The sequence below is a fragment of the Lissotriton helveticus genome, chromosome 2_1, assembly GCF_964261635.1.
Source record: "Lissotriton helveticus chromosome 2_1, aLisHel1.1, whole genome shotgun sequence".
Taxonomy (NCBI): domain Eukaryota; kingdom Metazoa; phylum Chordata; class Amphibia; order Caudata; family Salamandridae; genus Lissotriton; species Lissotriton helveticus.
Window position 1 is genome coordinate 1,306,120,549 of NC_136059.1, and position 20,666 is coordinate 1,306,141,214.

The 20,666-nt window shown below is 40.1% G+C and overlaps 1 protein-coding gene across 1 annotated transcript in view; it reads right to left on the bottom strand.

Annotated features, from left to right (window-relative positions):
• The window catches only part of CCSER1 (coiled-coil serine rich protein 1), a 2,545,713-nt gene that overhangs the window by 602,230 nt on the left and 1,922,817 nt on the right, over positions 1-20,666 (bottom strand). The gene's annotated exons all lie outside the window — the stretch shown is intronic.

Consider the following 20,666-nt stretch of genomic DNA (forward strand, 5'->3'; position numbering starts at 1 on the left):
CACTGAACAAAGCCCCTTTCATTCTAGCTGATTAAGACCCTTGCACCTGCATACAGTCCGTCCTGCAGTGGGCCTCAAATTCCAGACTCCACCATATCTTTGAGTCATAAAACACACTCCAAGCTCTGTGCTGGACACCTCTCGACTTCTTCCTTAACGAGCACATGGTAGTTCAAACGATATGACATTATCAGTTCAGGCCTACTTGATTTACATGAAGCAGGTCCCTGCACTCTTAAAACATTAACTTGATTTAAACAACATTCTTAACTAGCATACGTTTCTAAAACAACACATCTATAAAGCATATATTTCAAACTTAGTTCGATAATACATTTGGAAGAACCACGTCAACCTTGTCTCACATTATTTTAGCAGCACGTTTAGATTTTCTGTGAATTGCCATGAGGCCTACACATTATACTGGTTTTGTAAAGTTCTATTCAACTCTAACATGATTCCTTTAACATGAGAACATGAGGTTTTCATATTCATCCCAAACATTTCTACATTAGTCTCACACAGTTATGATTATTGTTACTCTACTTAAACATTCTATGCATTTCACCACTGAATATAAGACACTCGGTGTATTTCACTTCTAAATATAAACACTCTGGTGCAAAGTACATGTTAACTAACTACGTGCTTGTAAATATGGTACACTTATACATTTTTTCAAACTTGTGCTCTCTCACAGACAACCCTGAGGTTTCAAGCAGGGCGGGATTAACCTTCATATGGCTATCATGTTTATATGTACATGCTGATGTTATAGCATTGTGCTTCAAATAAGGTGCAAAACGTATGCACAAAAGGTTCCACAAGTTGAAAAGGGGTAGAAACGATCGTTGGAAAAAAATATCCATTTATAGGGTACTTGGAAAAGACATTAAGAAATCTACAATTTATCAGCACAGTCAGCATGAACCTCACTAATAGTCTATTCAGTCTCCAGCTTTGCATATGTATTTGACTAAAATACGTATTAGGTCCTATTTAGGGAAACTGGCCATAAGTTCTATCTGTCGGTCAGACAATCCTGTGCAAATTTCGCTGAATATATTTAAAAGGAAAATGTCAGAATAAAAACGCATATGTCGTCATAAATAGGGCATTTGCAACCTAGTGATGACTGGGGAAATCTACAAACAGTGGTGCCACGTCTCTGTTCTGGAACACTTGAGTTTCCCCTGCCTCAAACTGTACATATCAAATAAATAGGATATTCTGTGAATTAATGGATGTAAGCCAGTTTCTTGGTGGACACATAATTGGGACTGAAGCTATAAGCTCAAGGCTGTTTCGAAACCGTTAGGACATGGAAGGCAAGATTGAAAAGCCTTGCAATACACATTGACAACTCCACTGTTGATGGAAAATTATGGTATTTAACACAAGGGGAGATCTCTTGAATCCCAGGTTAAATATGTGTCACTTTAAAAGTTAACAAAGCACCGAATCGCTAATTATACTTTACAAACTTAGGAAGCATTACCTTTAGAAAAGCTGAGATTGGTATAAGGAAGATGCAGTCTCCACTGTTGTTTATGCAAGTGTATTGGAACACATGTGTCTACTGTTCCACTGTGTCAGATCGTTGGCGCCTTGACTCACCAAATAAACACCAAATAAAATACAAGTGGTTTCAAAAGACTTCATGGTGGATTATATGCTGAGATTGGCTTATTTTCAGCAAGTACCTTAAAAGTAATTTGAATCATGGAGAGAAATAAGTACTGCATGAATCTACCTGCCACGGTGTATCATGTCGTTTGATCATGGTTGGACTGGGATGGAATATTGTCCCAGGGACAAAAATAAAAGTGCCCCCCATTAGCTAAAAAAAGGTGCCCACATTTGCAAATCATGGCAGCTTGGAGCATGTAAAGTCCACTTTAGTGGTTTGTTCGCAATGCATGGAAAATGGCATGCATTAGTGCTTGCTGCAGGCAATATTTGAGTTAAAAATAGCGTGATCAACAATGAAAATAGGTCCACATACAACAAAAAAATCTTAACACCCAATGACTGTCAGACCAGCCGTTCTAACACTGCCATATTGCCCTATAATCCAGTCCGACCCTACGTTTGATGCTGCAGATTAATTTAGACAATGTATCCCTGTAGATTATTGTGTCATGGACTTGATCCATTTGTCATTTAGAAACAAGGTATCCTGCTATGTATTAGTGTTAAATGCTCTCCTATGTTCACTACAGCGTCCATGCAGAGATTTCATTCGTACAACTGTGTATTGTGTGATATGATTCATATTACACGTTTCTTCAATATTAGGATGTTATCTAGGTCTGGACCTGTTATTTTAGTTCTGCCATGGATAGTAATAGAGTCTAAAACTAGAATGGAAAAAGTAGTTATTATTAGGCGCTGAATGTGCTGAAAAAAGGGTACTGTGGTAGGCAGTCTTTGTTATTCATGTAGACGTCAGAGAAACCCTGACAAGTCTTTGCTACCTAAAGACAAAACTCGATATTGCTGAAATATGCACAAGATTGACCTTAGAGTGATGCTTAAAGTTGCTGTCATAACTGTAGGTTTCAATATAATGTATGGAAATACTTTCAGCATTTTATTCTTGAATGCCATAAACTTCCTACTTACTTATGTTTTCTATTATATTTGAATAGAAGCTTGCACATTCAAACAAACAGAACTGTTGTTTAATATAAAAGAATGTATTACCGATCTGTGATTTAGTTTTTTAGCTAGTGGTCTATTCTTTTTGCAGTGAAACAAGTAGACATATAGTAGGTCAATGAATATGAGATGTCCTTGAGAACTATGCCTGTTTCCAGACTCTAATCTCACAAGACTGTCTGTAGCTAACAACATGAACAAAAGTTTCATCCAAATGTATTTCCGTGGGAACAGGGGAGCTAAACTTTCTTACCCAAGATACTTGTGCTCTCTCTGGCTTGCAGAGGAAGAAGCCAACACCAATGTTTTCAATACATTTTCTTGACTTTTATATTAGTCCCTGATTCTAAGTAGATAGAACCTTTTCCCTCTATTCTTTTTGCTTGGAGGATGACCCATACCTTTGATGGTGTAAGTGACGGCTGCTACTGTTTCCCTCCTTTACCTGACTTACTTGGATTCACCAGATTGTTACTGCAACTGCATTCTGATCTAAAACTCGATTGAGTCTCATGAAATACTCTTTACATGTAATTCTGCTGTTTAACTTGATTTTGAAGCTTCATGCTCCTTTGATTTCATACTTTTCCATTTGATTGTGAACTCTTTATGAGTTCTTGATAGATTAAAACTCAGATCCTGATTCTATAGAATAGGGTCATTTGTTCTTTAATGGAACACACTTAAATAGATTTGATTTTGATGAGGGCTTTCTCTAACAAAAGTTATTTTTTAATGAGAAGCCTGTAAACTTATTTGATCGATGGACTAATTGAATAAGGACCAAAAATAAATAAAGATCTGTACTAATCTCTTTGTGAGAAAAATACAATTTTAAAACGGTAATACAACTCTCATCATTGATTGACCCTAAACTGTTATTTAATGTATCTAATTTGCTCATTGACTCTTAATCCACAATTCAAAGGTCCATCGCAGGAGAAGAAAGACTTAGCATGGGAAGGCGGGCTCTAATTGGACTTATATGACATTTGAAATTAATTTGGTGCCCAGTAAAGCACTATCAATGGTATGTTGGCTGTGGCCAATAAATGTGTAGCTAACTATAATGAATAAATCCCACTAAAAATCTATACACACTCAAAAATAATTCAAGACATGGAAAAAACTGCTTAACTAAAGCTAAGCCCCAGCAAGTCTGCACATCACCTTGAAAATGTGTATATGATTCCAATATTTTTGGGTCATCCAGTTCCGGCAAGGCTGGGCATTTGAACCATCTAAGAAGAAACCATTATGCTCCCAATGTTATTCTGTTGTAGCAAAATAGCTCTCATAATCCTATATGGTTTCCAAGCTGAATTGGTTCTGTTTGGTATACCAAATGTAAAACATTTACCCTCCACGAGTGTACTCAGACTGACAGCTAGCTGCCAACAACCAAATAACAGTATATTATCAGTACATATTCTTACATAGTGCATGGCATTTTGAGCTGCACAAAGTTTGTAAGCATCATATAACTAAATGTTGCGCTTCCCTAAGATCTGTCTCCATGTGCCCTCTTTACTCATTGCAACACATTCAGATGGTAAGTGGAACTTAATGAATTCTTTCTTTTCATTCACAAAACATTACTTTACAAAGATGCTGATGTAGTGCAGAATTGTTCTGTGATGCAGCACATTCCTGTTGACTACACTGCCAATACTCTGGGGCAGCACAAGACTCACCAGGACTTACCAGGACCTTCTTTTGAATCCCCAGCTTTGGTGTTGGTTTCCCCCCGCTGCCACTGCCACGAGACATCTAGCGCGGCCGCAGAGTGGGGGAAACTACATTTCCCAGAAGCCCTCGCTGCTGGAAACCGCACACGCCCACGCCTGTTACGCGCCCGGTGGCGCTTAAATCAACGCGAGCACTCCGGTGGAGCAGGTGCTTTTTGGCGATACTCTGGGGCAGCACAAGACTCACCAGGACTTATCAGGACCTTCTTTTGAATCCCCAGATTTGGTGTTGGTTTTACCCCGCTGCCGCTGCCACGAGACATGTTACGCGCCCGGTGGTGCTTAAATCAATGCGAGCACTCCCGCGTCACGGGTGGCGCGCGGGTGACGCCGGGAGAAGCCCAGGACAAGGGCGGGGCAGTCTGTGGCCGTCCGAGGTCAGTTGAGGCTGGGCTGGGCCACCTTATTGACATTTGTAAATCGAGTAAGATTGCTGGGGGGTTTTCTTCTTCTTTACTAATCTACGAGTCATATGATGTAGTAGGAGGTGTTGGTTAGCATCATTTCATATATATTGCCTCAGTACTTCGAAACTAAAGTTTGTTAGGATATCGTTACATGTGACCCACGATTTCCCATGCTAGTTGCTGTTGTTGGTTGTTCCTTTTGACATATAGTATATATTCTGATATTATCCAACCATGACTAGACACGGAGTAAAACCTCTAATGTATAAAATGCATAATTCTATCGATACCTACCTGACCAAAGCGGTTAGTGCCCTGGTGGAAGAAATAGACCGCACAGAAAGACGTAAATCAATGGGAACTGGTACAAGGGGAGGGGACCAAGTTAGCTTGATTGCAGAGTTCCATACAAATAGGGAGGAAGGATTGACCATTACAGACTGGGCCACTGATGCAATAGAGGTGATACCTGACACAGCTGTAGTACCTCTCACGCATCTCAGTTGCACCGAACTTATCCAATTTGTCCCCTTCGCCCCCGCTCACAAATTCAACCAAAGGGTGCAAAAAGAAAAATACTGATATAGAAAGACAGCCAAAGAAAAGCAAATTAACAGAAGAGGGATCTCGGCGAAACAGAGAGTTGCTCCTGATAACGAACAATCCAAGTGCACATTCAGTATGGATGTTTTTATGGAGAAAATAACTGAGTTAATTCTGCCATTACATGAAAAAATCGATAATTTGGCAAGAGAGTTACATAAACTTAGTGGGGGAGATCAAATAGCCAACCCTAGGGATCAGTGAACACAAATAATGTTACCGCTAATTTGGCAAAGATTAACCAGTCAACCCTAACGATGGCTGGACCCAGTACAGGTATGACTGTAGTCAGAAACTTAGACGACGGCAAAAACGTAGAGGTACGAAATAAACCACCACAGGAGAATAGTGTAATATCATCGATAAGTAATGGGAAACCAAGGGAGGAGCCCCCGGAGCAGGCAAGAAGGTTACGTAATAAAGATAACCCTAAAGTTACTAATACACCAGCAGTTATAAACTTACCACCAGAATGTGGAGCATATGTTGCAGTCCTTTCTGATCTACCTAAATTGCGGGAAGGTCAATCAGAAACATATGAAACTCTCAAAAATAAAACTCTTCATTGGCTATCAAAAAACGGTGGTTTTCCAACAATGGGGGCTGAACAGATAATACTTACACAAAGAGTGGGGTGGATAGGCCCACTATCTAAAAAATTCGATGACGACTGTCTAATAATTCATTTTAGGTCACCAGGTTGGGCACACAAAACCCTACTTAATGCACCTTCCCCCTCATGCTGGGATTTTAATACAACACAACTGCCATTGGGTTATTTTTACAGACATTTGTTGGCAAGTGACCCGGTTGCCAATCAAAAGGCTTATCATTCTAATATTAATCTATTGCCTCCACTAGTAGCCCGACCCACATGTTTCTCCATTCCGTTGTATAATAGATTCCAGTCCTTGAGCCCGATGGAGGATAATGACTGACGCGAGAGATACGAAGGTGTATCCCCAAAGGATGAATTAGGTTGGAGTGTAGTTGACAGATCAACTGAAAGGGGAAATGAAACAAGTGATGTACAACCCCATATACAGCCCCCAAGGAGGTGTATATATGTTCTGATAGCATTGGGAGTGGTGATTATACTACCATAAATTTTGTCAAAGAATTTATGACTAGGTTACAGGGTGCTTAGATCCCGGTGAACGTAGCTGTGACTACAAATCCTACTGTTAGCCAAGGAATACAAACGGTAATACAGGAGGGTTATACAATTACAACATGGAGTATTGCAGGCCTTGGCAAAAAGTTAGATACCCCTTTTTGACAGGATTTTATCTCCTCCGGCAATGATTATATTTGCCTACAGGAAACTTGGAGTATAGACCCGGTTGTAGTGGAAGGTTATACATCACATTGTTTGAGTGCTATACCCTCCCCAGCAGGAAGAGCTAAGGGACGTTGCTGCTCATATCTAATAAACTACTTGGGTGCAAAATTATAAGTTACTCATCTATTGATAATCACAGCCAAGTGCTGAGACTTGAGTTTCCAAACGGTAAGGACATGGTTTTAATCAATCATTATAATAATACCTTCAACAACGATAGGGGAGCACTACTAGATGCACTGGAAAATGAGACAGATAGGGTACTGACACTCTCTGGTAAACTTGCCACCATTTTATGGGTTGGCGATTTTAACATACGAGTCTGTCCCTCAATACAAACTAACTCATGTGGGTCTATGAAGGCCTACAACAATACCAACGGGAACAATGATGATTTGTTACATTTCCCCCATTGTGGATATGGTATGATTTTAAATACGATAATGGCAACCTTTGACCTTAATTTACTAGATTGTTCCATGAGAAAGGGCCATATTAAATGTCCTACTTTTACTGGGAGGAATGCATACAGCAATATAGACCATATTTTAATTTAAAAAATAGCTTCTATACTGATCTATGGATATCTGAACAGGTGGTCAATGACCACAATAGTATTTCTATAGTACTTCTAGATTGGGTAATAAATTAACTAACACCGAGTAATGTATTTCTGGCATCCTCCCCGTTAGGCCCAACGGCATGAGAATTAAGTGGGATGGAGTAGACCCACCCAAAGTTCAAAAGGAAGTGGTCACTAATTGCAGAAAAGAAATTGAATACTGCCTTAGTGAAGAGGTCCTCCCTGACACACTGTTAATTGCATTATCTGATATAAACAGATCAATTAAGAGTTTACTAACATGGGGCCAGATGTAGGTCGGTCGGTAACGGCCGAAAATCGGTATTTTCGGCCGTTACCGACCGGTATTTGAGAAATGGTATGTAGGGCCCTTATTTTACAGAATCGGTAAATTTACCGATTCTGTAAAATACTGAATCAGTATTTTTACCGATTCGGTAAATTTGATATGTAGGTGGGACTCTTCTGAGTCCCACAAGCCTTACAGAATCGGTATTTTACCATCAAATTCAATTTGATGGTAAAATACCGATTCCGGTGTGCATGCACATGTGTGCATGCACACCTGTGCCATATGACAGGCAGACCTGCCCTTAGGGCATGTATGCCTGCCACATGGCACCCGAACCTGTTTTGGGGGTGCTAGAAGGTGTCAAAGTGACACCGCCTGCACCCTTGTGAAATTCGGTATTTACCGATTCGGTAAATACCGAATCAGTAATGCACATTCATTCCTATGGGCTTCAAAGCCCATAGGAATGAATGGCAATTACCGGTCGGTATTTACCGAATCGGTAAATAACGAATTTTGCCGATTCGGTAAATGCACATCTGGATTTACCTACATCTCAGTACTTCTATTTTACCGATTCATAAATACCGAATCGGTAAAATTCGGTATTTATGAGTCGGTAAAATAGATTTACCTACATCTGGCCCTAGAAGCACTAAAGGCCAGAAAAAGGCTGGTACGAGGTGGTTTGATTCAAAATGTACCCAGGCATTGCATGAGTTGAAACTGGCGCTGGAGATTAAACCTCGTAACCAATCGCATATTCATGAGTAACGAGTTGAATACAAGCGAGCTATATTGGCCCCAAAAAAAGAGCTCCGAGTAGACGCATGGGACAAACTAAGTATGGCAGCCAATACCAAGAACAGTAAACTTTTCTGGGAAACTGTAAATAGTCCTTTTTTAAAAGATAACTCTACTCCTGAATTGACGTCCTATGTAAACAGTACAGAATGGATTGAACATTTTTCTAATATTTTTAATCCGGATAGGGTGTTTTTAACTTTATTTCCAAATGATGATTTTACGTGGCCCACACTGCCCATGTTAATTGATGTGGAAGAAGTACAGAACGGGCTAGTAAATAGTAAAGGGGGAAAGCACCCGGCCTGGACGAGGTCCTGATCGATTTATATAAGAACTAAATGGATCTATGGGCCCCGATCCTCACAAGGATTTTTAACATGGCAGCTTTGGGGAATTTCCCAATATCTTGGGGCAATCATTAATTGTCCCACTTCATAAAAAGGGTTCTCGCTCTGAAGCCTGCAAATACCGTCCAATATCTTTGCTGGACTCATCAATAAAGGTGATGAGCAGGGTTCTATTAAAAAGATTGGAGACCTGGGCCTCGAATTATAAGATTTTATCTCCTGTTCAATACGGATTCAGGAAGGGCCTAGGCACCCTAGAACAATGTGTGAATCTTGATCTGTTAATTAACAAGTATACATCAGTGAAAGGGGGCAATTTGTTTTTATGTTTTGCTGATTTGAGCAGTGCTTTTGACTTAGTGGACCACTCTCTTTTGTGGCCTGTACTGCTTGAATCTGGGGCCCCAAAAGAGATGGTATTCTTTTTGGCATGAGTATACGAGAAAATATCCTGCAGTGTTTGATATGGGCTAACTGGTATACGAACCCCATTTTTTGCTGTGAGAAGAGGTATCGGGCAAGGGTGTGTTTTGGCCCCTCTTTTATTTTCTATATTTATTAACCAAATAGCCACGGTATTAAGTCAGATTTCAGCAGACGCACCAATGATAAACAACAAGGTTATGCCGGTATTATTATATGCCGATGATGCTGTTTTAATCTCCCGTACCCCGATAGGCCTTCAACGGCTATCAACAATTTTATAGATTTTATCAAAGGCAGGAAACTTTTAATTAACAAATCAAAAACATATACCATGACATGTAGGAAGAAAACAAAGTCATCAAGGCCCTTCTTTTTAGATGGTTTTAAAATACAAGCAGTTAAAACCTTTTGTTATTTAGGTATCACTTTTGCGGGAAATGGTAAATGGACCAGTGAACAAGAAAATATCAGATACAAGATGGTCAGGAATATGAATGGTATATTCAGGTTTGCTACCAAATTAGGGGACCGTAGGGTAAAGGACATGGTGACCATATACAACGCAAGATGTGTTTCTTCAGCCCTGTATGGGGCTGGAATATGGGGCTACTGTCCTGCTGTCCAATCCCAAACAGACGAAAACAGTTTCCTCAAGCGGTTGCTGAGTGCACCTGCCTCAGCTTCTACTGAGTTCATTCATTTAGAAACCGGTCTCAATTATATATCTGATTTGGCTGCTTTACGTCCCCTACTGTTATGGCGCTCCATCTGGTCCAAGAGCGAAACTGAGTTCACACAGTCTATAATTAAGGACTGTCTAAAGTTGGATTACTGTTCCCGCATACCGTGGTTAAATTATATTACTCACTGGTTTTAACTTATTATTTGATTTTAATATCTTTGAGGAGTCCGAATATCCAATATCATTATCAAAAAAAGAGATACAAGACTCCTTTTTGTCCTACAAGAGGGGGGAACGAGTTAAACTAATTGGGACACAAAAGACAATCGTGTTCTACAGTCAACTTGAACTTAAAAGTGGGCTTCAGGCAGATTTGGTAGATGTGTCAAGATCTCTGCATCGATTTGTATTAACACGCCTTAGGTTGGGAATTGCCCACCATCTCGTAGCCTTTCCTGTAATGGGAAAAAGCTCTAATGTGAAGTGTCCATGCGACAACATTTCGAAACAGAGTTGCTGCCACTTTTTATTATTTTGTAAATTTGATGTATTTCTTCGGAAATTTTATCTAAAGCCTATTCTTTTAAAATATAACATCCGACTAGCTGCAAATGCTATGAAATTATTATGTTCACTTGAGAGCCCAGACATTTGTTTTTATGTTGCGAATTTTATAATGAAATGTAGAGCTGCTAGAAAATCGATAGTACTGTGAAATTTTGTTCTAAATTGCAAATTTGCACTTATGCATACGTCACTTCATAGCAAATTTGCACAGTTTCGAGTACTGTATTAGTGAGTTAGATATAGCGAATTTTCACATCTGGATCCTGGCACATGATACTTTATAGCACAATGCACTTTGGAATAAAGCATTAGCATACTGTTTGTGTAGGTTATTATTGTAAACTGTATAAACTGCTTATTTTTCAGAAGTATTTATTACCTTGAACTTATAACAGTATGTTTTTAGTTTAGTTATAGGTTTTTATGAAGTTTGATCCACGAAAATGAGTTCATAACAATTGTATAAGAAGAGGAGTACTGATATATTTGTGTTTATGACGATTACACAGAAAGAGGAGTACAGATATTTTAAACTTTGAATTTTCATGTTGATATAACTGTTCAGCTTATATGGTTGTGTTATGCAAACCGAATAAAGCCTTTTGAACTTGAACTTGACTACACCCATATCAAGGTATATTTGACTTCAGAAAGAAACAGGTGTAGCACCAGTATATTGTAACCCGAATATTGTCTGTGAAACATTTGTGTCCTTAATATCATTTATAAAAAGCACTGGCAAAGCTACTAGCTCTCGCCTTTCAGACACATTGACTTTAGCAAAGTTTTTTAGCCATGCTACACAGCATTCCTTATTCTGTGCATCATTGTTTAAAAAAGCATATGATTCAACCAGATCGGTAATTTTGTCACCACAGATACACACACCTCCAAAAAGATGCAGACACTGTTCTTCTTTTATTTGCCAATAGAAAGAAAAAGATTGAAAAACATTTTTATTAAGCAAGTGTAGGCGGAGCAACATGAAGAGTGCAACTGAAGACAGCAACACAGAGGGAAATACTGATAAAAATAAATGCATTCTTTTGGAGTACTTAACCAAAAATTAAAAAGTAGTGTTTGAAAAAATAAACAGTAGATGAATAGAAGACGGGCAGTCAAAGGAGATGGTAAGGACCCTATGTTCCATGGTAGGGACAGATACAAGATTGCCAAGCTGGGACATGACTAAGATCAAGTTCAAGAGACAATATGAGGTGGAGGAACAGATATCAAAAAGTCATTACACTAGAGTACATTTATTTAGTCTAGTACATAGGGTCCTAATCCCATCACATTTCATTTTCTGTATGGTTGTGTGCCTCGTAATGTTCAACTAAAGGGGCGCCAAGAGTTTTACATTTCACCCTAGACTTCTGTTGTAGTATATGCATTTTAACCAGTTGAGTAGTTTGACCTACATATGTCTTTTCACATGAACAAGTTACACAATAGATAATATTCTTTGCGTTGCAGTTGGAAAACTTCAGCTGCATATGTTTCTGTCCATTTATCGTCACACATTTTGAGTCTTGTGTCATGCTGCATGCTACACAATTGTTGCATCTAAAGTGTCCCAATACTGGTGGAAGGCCCAACATACCTCTTACATCTTTCTTAGTAGTCTGTGGACGTGCTGCCTTAACCAGATATTGTCTTAAGTATTTCCCTACTTAAAGGCAAACAATGGTCTAGGGATATCCAGATGTTGTTCTAATCTCACATTTTTAAGATTATTTTCTTAAACTTGTTCGCCTTGGGGCTATATGTCAGCACACAGGTCAAAGGACTATTCTCTGATTCAGTTTTAGGGATCAATAGTTATTCCCACAGGCTGAACTAAGCTCGTTTAAGAGCCGTCCTTACTGATGTTCTTGGGTATCCTCTCTCCACTAATTTACCCTGTAAGGTTTCTGCATTTTGAAAGTAGTCACTTTTATTGGTACAATTCCTCCTTATCCTAAGGAATTGCCCATAGGGCAGATTTTCTATAAGGCTCCCAGGATGTCTACTTGTAAAATATAGGTGTGTGTTCTGATCTGTTGGTTTAGTGAAGAGGCTCACCTCTAGTTTCCCACCCTGGTCCATAATCCAAACATCTAGGAAATTGATTCTTTCCTTACTGTGCATGATGGTAAATCTAAGGTCTTGAGTCCTTGGATTCAGCCAACCGTTGATGTGATTCAAGGTATTCAGATCGCCTTTCCATATCATTACAATATCATCAATATACCTCATCCAGTGATGGATGTTCGGTTTAAAATCACTCGATTCATTGAAGATATATTGGTTTTCGAAGCAGTCCAACACCAGGTTGGCTATCTCTGAGGTGAAACAACACAGCATAGCCACTCCTTTGACCTGCAGGAATAAATTGTTTTTAAATTTAAAGAAGTTACTTTTAGGGCAAAGGGTGGCCAATGATGTAATGAACTCAGTCGGTACTTGATGTGGTTGTTCCCTTTTATTCAAAACCATTTCGAGCACCAGCAAAGCCTCATCCTGCGGGAGGTTGGCATAGAGGCTTTCTATATCAAAGGATACCAATAGTTATCACTGTTAAATGGAGGATTCTCTTTCTTAGATATCAAATCCATAGTATCACGGATATATGTCTTAGTCTGAGTGACAAAAGGTTTGAGAAAGAAGTCAATAGATTTCACCGCAGGTTCCAACAAGGATCAACATGCCGAAATAATCGGTCTCCCCGCTGGTTGGTCTCAATTCTTGTGTTTCTTAGGTAAGATATACATGTTCAGTGTTTTCTGTGTGCTGGTGTTTAAGAATGCATATTCTTTGTGGGTGATCCATCCCTCTTCTAGGGCCTCTGATGTAAGGTGCAGAATTTGAGCTCTTAATATAGGTGTGGGATTATTCTCTGTGGGTCAATAATGTGACACATTACTAAGTTATCTTTCAACTTCCTTATCATATGCCTCACTTTCCCATATAACTATTCCACCGCCTTTATCAGCCGGTTTAATTTTCAGCTTAGGGTTCTCTGCTTGGTTCCTCATTGCTTTCATCTCTTCTTTTGAGTGATTGGGGTTGTAGTGCTTTTTTATCATTTAACTGATCTAATTCCCTTAAAGTCTGATCTTCAAAGGATGAAACCTCTATGCGCATCAAAGCTTTATCAGGGCAAACCGAAGATTTCTTTTTAATGCTGGTCAGACTATTCTCTTGGTATTCATTAGTTGTGGCAAAATACACTTTCAGTCTCATTTTCCGTAGGAATTGCAGCACTTCTGTCTTAGTCTCAATCGGATTCGGTGAAGTTTTTGGCACAAAAGATAATCCCATATGTAGTATATTTAGTACTGCACTACTTAGGGTGTGATTACAAAGATTGTAGATGGGGATGTGTTCATTAATCGAAGGAGTTATGGATGGGGGGATGAGTAAGAAGTAGGCAATGAGAGTAACAGCAAAACCAATCAGTGCTGAGCAAGGGGGCGGGATTCAAACCCTGTATTTTCCTGCTAAACCTATAATCTGTTTTTTACAAGCAGTCAGCTGTCGTATTTGGTGGGCTCAACCTAAAAATAACGCCAACTGAACTTATAATACAAAATATCTAACCAATCGGATGATGTTTTTGTAAACAATATTTAGAAGGCAACATTGCTGTCAGAAAACTTTTCATTGACAATATTCTGACATACATGAAATATGGACAGACTCCCATAGATGCTTGCAAATGCCTCTCAGACATTGTAACAGGGGCACTACTAAACAGAGGTCATATGCAACCAAACCTCTCAAAAGTATAACATCATTTGCTTTTCCCTTGAACATTCCTTTCAAACCCAAATGACAGAAAGTATGTTTAAATCATAAATAGAAAGAACAAAGTAGTCCATTCATCAAAGTGCCAAATGCATTTACTTGCTAGATACATTTTTCCCATATAGCTCATACCCAAAATGTGTGCAGGCTGTTCAAATAGGACTTAGTAAAATTGTGCCCAGGTGCCAATTCTACATGGGCAAGATCCCATGTGAATACTCTAATCAAGATACCACCCAATGGTTCTACCCATGGAATTCTTTTTCCACATACGAACATTTCTGAGTGTTTTTTTACATATACATGGACCTTTGGCATTCTTTTAAGCGATTGTTGTCGAAATATATGATTATTATTTGTCATGACTCAGATGGCACACTGTAAGGACCATTTTGGAGTCCTGGGGCACACAAGTGTTACTGGGTCTCAATTGTAGAAATTGAATCCTTTAGCCACTGATGGCTTACTTTACCTGCTGATAACTGATCACAAAGTAACAAACCTCTAGCCTTTGCCTCTCAGAGTAGGTATTCAGGGAGGTGGTGTTGGGTTACAGATCATCATTCAACACAATAAGTATTAATATGCACGGTAAGCCCAGTGCTTTTACTTAAGATATTAAAACATACTTTAATATATATAATATGCAAGATGACATAACAGAATAGATGTAAAACACATGCACCCAGCCTGCACATGCTGTAGTCATGCTGGGGAAGTGTTTGCAGTATCCGGTGTGGTTCAGGACCATCAAACACCCCCACACAAATAAAAGTGAAATGTGCCCTCAGATCTGTTGAGAAATGTGTGAGAGGCGTTAGGGGTGTAGAACAGGTTGCAGAACGTGCTCTGCAGACCCCATCACACAATGCTGGGGGTCAAAGTTCCGAGGATGCAACTTCCAATGGCAACACAGATTTCCCTTTGTGTATTGGTGGCTGATTCTTCTTGCTACATGTGACACAGGTGCCCAATAGGTCTAGGAATGAACATGGAAAGTGGTCACATGTTTTCATTGAGTTGTGCTTCTGGCTTCAGAGACGCAAGTTGGCCTACTTCAGATTCAGGGTCAAGTCCTGCGGTGTTCCACTGGTGAACACACACTAGCCAACACTTTGATCACTCTTAGGGTCAGGAAGTCCACTAGTGGCATGCACTACAGTGGTGTGGCACTTTCTCAACTTGAGTCAGTGCAGACGACATCGATGTCGGTTATGTCACTTATTCCAGACTGTGCCTCAACCAGGCGATACTAGATGACCTTCCTCTCTAGGCATACTTCCTTTTGCAGGAACTACCTCAGCACCCATCTCTCTGTAGACCAGGCTGACTCTTTTTCAAGGTAGGCACACAGTTGTTTTCCAACAAGTGGTTGCAGGTGTGTTCAGGTGATGTCCTCTAACCTATGGGAAATAACTTGCTGTCAGCGATACCAGCCCTGGATCTCAGACAATTTCATGGAAATTTGAGAAGAGCCATATGCACTAGTCAAAGGGAAATCATGAAACCACTTGTGTCTGGTTTAGTCCTCTTCTTGTACTACTTCTTCAGAACATTGAACTGTGATTACCCAAGCTCTGTTCTGGATCCGATGTAAGGCAGATCCCTTGCTTGGTGTATCCCTCCTCTCGACAATAGATGCTATTTGTCTTTAGTAATTGTTCCTCAGCAAGGCACTGATCAGAGGAGTCTCCAAGAAATGTACCTAACAAACACAAGAGCAAACAAAGAGGAATAAAGCCCTCACACCTGGCACAAATCAGCATTTTAGGAGCAGAATCACTTTGGGAACAAAAGATAGGCTCTGACTTGAAAGGTTCAGCCTATCCTACAAAAGAGGCCACTGTTTCCTCCTTCCCCTACCCTCTATTTATACTAAAAGAGTGATTCAGAAAAGAACAAAACGTTGGACTCCACCAAATGATCGCTTCTGCACTTCAATTGTGTCTTCGTGAAAGTTTCAAGAAAGCTAACAATGCACAGTGCCAGTCTGTGAGGCTACCTTGAGTGCAATCTATAATGGATTATAATGAAAGATACTCATATAGTTCACACACACCACTTGTTCACACTACCCTCCACCTTTTATCATCTAGATATACTTATCATATATGTTGAATGTAGAAAAAGACCTCAACCACATAACTTGTGTAGAACTTTAGGAGAATGGCAGCTAGATCACTCACCAAATCCGAGAACAGGGAAAAGGTTATGTCCCACATCTATGATTCAATAATACACTGTGACCACTTCAGAACTGATGTCAGCTGACATGAAGACAGTAGCTCCATATTTAAGGTAGGTATGCTTGGTGTGCTCACCCTGACCACATAACCCAGTTTAGGGTCTGTAGTACCATGCACTAAGCCTAGGTCCCAGTGCAGGTGCATGACTGCCATATGTGTGTGCCATGACAATGTCAACATACCATTGAGACTTGTGGTTGTGTAAATCAGGGCAGGGGTGCACAGTCACAAAACTATGCAGTGGACATTTCTATCACAACAAACAGTACTTGATCTTTGGAACAGAAACACATGCTGCATCAGCTTGTATTACACAGTAGACACTCAGAATGGGGAAACTGGAGCACATTCTTTTCTACTCCGATGTATTTCAATCGAGGAAAACCAATAACATATTTTACTATTATGTGTGACACCATAACTCCATTTGTCTCTTTAGAAAAGACAGACAGAACCTTTCCCGTCTCACTCCTGGCTTCTTGTATGGAACGCAGTACCAAATCAGAAGCCGTAGCATCACCAGACTGGAGATGAAGCAGTGCAAGAAGGAAAATAACAGAAGACAGGCCTTCTCCAGTTATGCACCCAGATTCCGAATCTATATCATCATCAACACAAGATCCGCACCAACTATTTTTTTATTCAGAAAGACACTGAAAACACATTTCTTTACAATCATCATCCTCACACTGTGGTACTTTTCCGTTAACTGTCTCACTCTAAACAACCCCAATCATGTTCTCAGGCTCTCGCCTATGTTCAGTGTTTCATTGCTTGTCTGGTATGTTTGCGATATACAACTATCTTTGCATACATACAACACAGCATACCTGTACAGGACACATCTGGTCGACACTTATGCATCACCAAACTCATGGTTATTGTTTTCTTGGTAATGGTTTTGAGTTTCTTAATTTTATTGATTGATGCTTTTATTACTTATAGATGCAAAAACAACAGTTGATGGACAGAATGCAGAACAATGTCATACATTCACCCCAGTACAGAAATCTGGGCCTAAACCCCATACTTAACTGAATATGGAACGATTCCCTTAGGACGGGCATATTCCCGGACGCATGGAAACATTCCCAACTAGTTCCCATTCTCAAAAAAAATCAATGCAGATCCAGATGAACCCGCCAACTATAGGCCCATTTCCTTGTTGCCCGCCCCAGCCAAGGTTCTTGAACAGATAGTGCACCAGCAACTAGCGGGTTTCTTAGAAACCCATGGTTTACTTCACAATTCCCAATACGGTTTTAGACCAGGTCATAGCACCGAGTCAGCCTTGATAGAGATGGCTGATTCCGTGCGGTGGAAGTTGGACGGGGGTTCGAGAGCAGTGTTGGTGCTGCTTGACTTGTCGGCAGCTTTCGACACCGTCTCTCACCCCGTCCTACTTAACCGCCTCCGAACCAAAGGCATCCAAGGCAAAGCCTTGGACTGGCTGTCCTCGTTTCTATCTAATCGGACACAGGCGGTGTTTACCCCCCTACACCTCTGAAAGTCGTCCGTTAAAATGGGGAGTCCCTCAGGGCTCCTCATTGAGTCCTCTTTTGTTTAATGTTTATTTTTCCCCCTTGTCTGAGCTCATTGCTCAGTCAGGAATTAAGGCAACCTCATATGCCGACGATATCCAGACCTTATTTTCTTATGACACCCCAACTCAGACCACTGTTGACTCATTAAAAGATTGTCTCCGCAACATCGCCCGCTGGATGGACAGTAACTTTCTGCGACTAAACGCTGGGAAGACCGAGGTCCTCTTTTTTCACCAACTCTCTCCATTGGACTCGAACCTTTGGTGGCCTCATGACCTAAGCATGCCCCCTTCCCCAAGAAATCAGTAACAAATCTGGGGGTTAGATGGGATTCTAACCTCTCCTTCCAAAACCAAGTCCAGACGGTGACTGCGGCATGCTTTTAAAAAATTAAGATGCTCAAAAAATTTATTAATTTCCTTCCCAGTAATACCAGGAAAACCATTGTCCAGGCCCTAGTAACTTCCCACTTAGATTATGCCAACAGTCTATATATCGGACTTACTTCTGGACTCTGCCACCGGCTACAGACAGTCCAGAACGCTGCTGTCCGGCTGGTCTGTGGCATCTCTCTTCGAGAGCATATCTCTCCCCACCGACAAAGGCTACACTGGTTGCCAGTTCAAAAAAGGGCAGAATTCAAAGCACTTACCCTGGCACATCGTGCAATCAAGGGAAAGGGCTCTGTTTATCTTTCTTCTTGTCTCCGTCCTTACAGCAATGCTAGATGCCTCCGATCCAGCACAAAAAATCTGCTATGCACCCCGAGATTCAAAAAAGCTCGTTCTGGGGGAAAAACCTTTCAGGTATGTGCGTGCTCTCAATGGAATAAGCTCCCTAATTCCATTAGGCTTATTCAGGAGGAGTTGCCCTTTCGCAAAGCACTGAAAACACACCTCTTCTGCTAAACCCCCCATGAGTGAGACCCAGTATACACACAGAAGCGCCGGGACACCCCGTTGGGGTAGCTGTGCGCTATACAAAACACACTATATAAATAAATTGCCAGCATGCCGGCCATCATTTGTTTGCTATAGCACATTTATTACTTATAGAGCATGATGTAGAAAGATCAAAAGCAGAACATCACAGAAAAGCCCACTGAATGAGACTAAAACTCTAGCAAATCATCAAAGATGTAAGGATTTTAGGGTCATCAGGAGAATAAGGTGATGTCCAATCTTCCTGATCTGGGGTGAAAGGTTATTTGATGATTTTGCAGTACACATCGAAATGGGAAATACGGGTAGAAATATGGGTTTTCCTCCTCAATACGCCTCACCTGAGAATCCACTTCTCCACCATGAGCCATTGTGAATTAATTTGTGCCCGCAACACGTGATCAAAATCAGTTGAAAATTCATTCAGGCGCAGTATTCGCAAAGACTTTACTTTGACTATTGCTGTTGGTAATGGTGTTTGTGTCTCTCCCATACTGATTGACAAACATGGCAATCATTTGTTCTATAAGTCTGCAATAAATCCATTGCATTGGCATTACGCCGTAATAGATGTTGGGTAGCCTTCAAGCTGGTGTGCAGATTTGAGAGGGATTCAGGAACCTTAATATCCAATCCAGTGATAAAATATGTAGTGTCAATATACAACAGTGCTTTCCACTCAAACCACCTAATACGTTTGGAGAGTGGTTGAAGAGAGATTCTGCATAAAGTTGGACACAGAGAAGACCCCTCTTGGCACTGTGGTGCCTAAGATCTACAGAGAGAGAACTGGAAAATGACCCTCCAGGGGTACTTTCAATTCTCACCTTATCAGTAGTTGCTCAGGAAAGAATGGTCCACCAACTCGAATATGGCAGAGTTTCAGTAAGATCATTATTAGTGCCTAACTGAAATTCCTCCATCGTCAGTGCTTAGTTCAAATGCCTCACATTTTATTGGCCACACTTTATTAAACCAAGAAGATATGCATGCACAGTGCAAATCATACCTGAGTAGCATTAACCTATCCAAGCACATCCTCTATTTCCCTTTCTATCTGTATCACTTGCATCTAGTATTTGTGAAAAAGGCATTTTTCTCCATAGGAACCAAAAGTATTTTTGTGATTTATAAAACCTGAGATTCAGTTGGTGGATCAAAAACATATGAATGCAGATAAATTACCCTTACCAGCAGCTATAAGGCACTGAGTGGTAGAAGTCTACATGAACAACACATGGGGGAATGTCATGATTATTTGGACACCTGTAATCTTTTCAAACAGTGATACATTTTAGATATTGCCTGTGAAGTGTAAGAAATCCGGGAAACACGTCTCCATTTGATTTCAAACTTGATATGCAAGGATTACACTTAACAATTGTCACAACCCTCATTAGGCAACAAAAGGGGACATTTTTGTATTCCTTTGAGTACAAAAAGGTTCTAATTAATGAAACTGAGAACAGTGTATTCAAACAGGAAGCTGAAATGTTCTCTGGAAAAAACTTTTAATGACTTCTTCAAATCTCAAGGATAAGTAATTCTAATTCCTTTAATTCCTTTTATTTTAAATGTGTCCTTGTGACAAACCCTTACATGTAATTCAGCTTCCTAAATGTTAATGTATTCATAAAAGGAAGTACATTTGTCTCCTTTTAAAAAGCCAAACTTCAGTGAA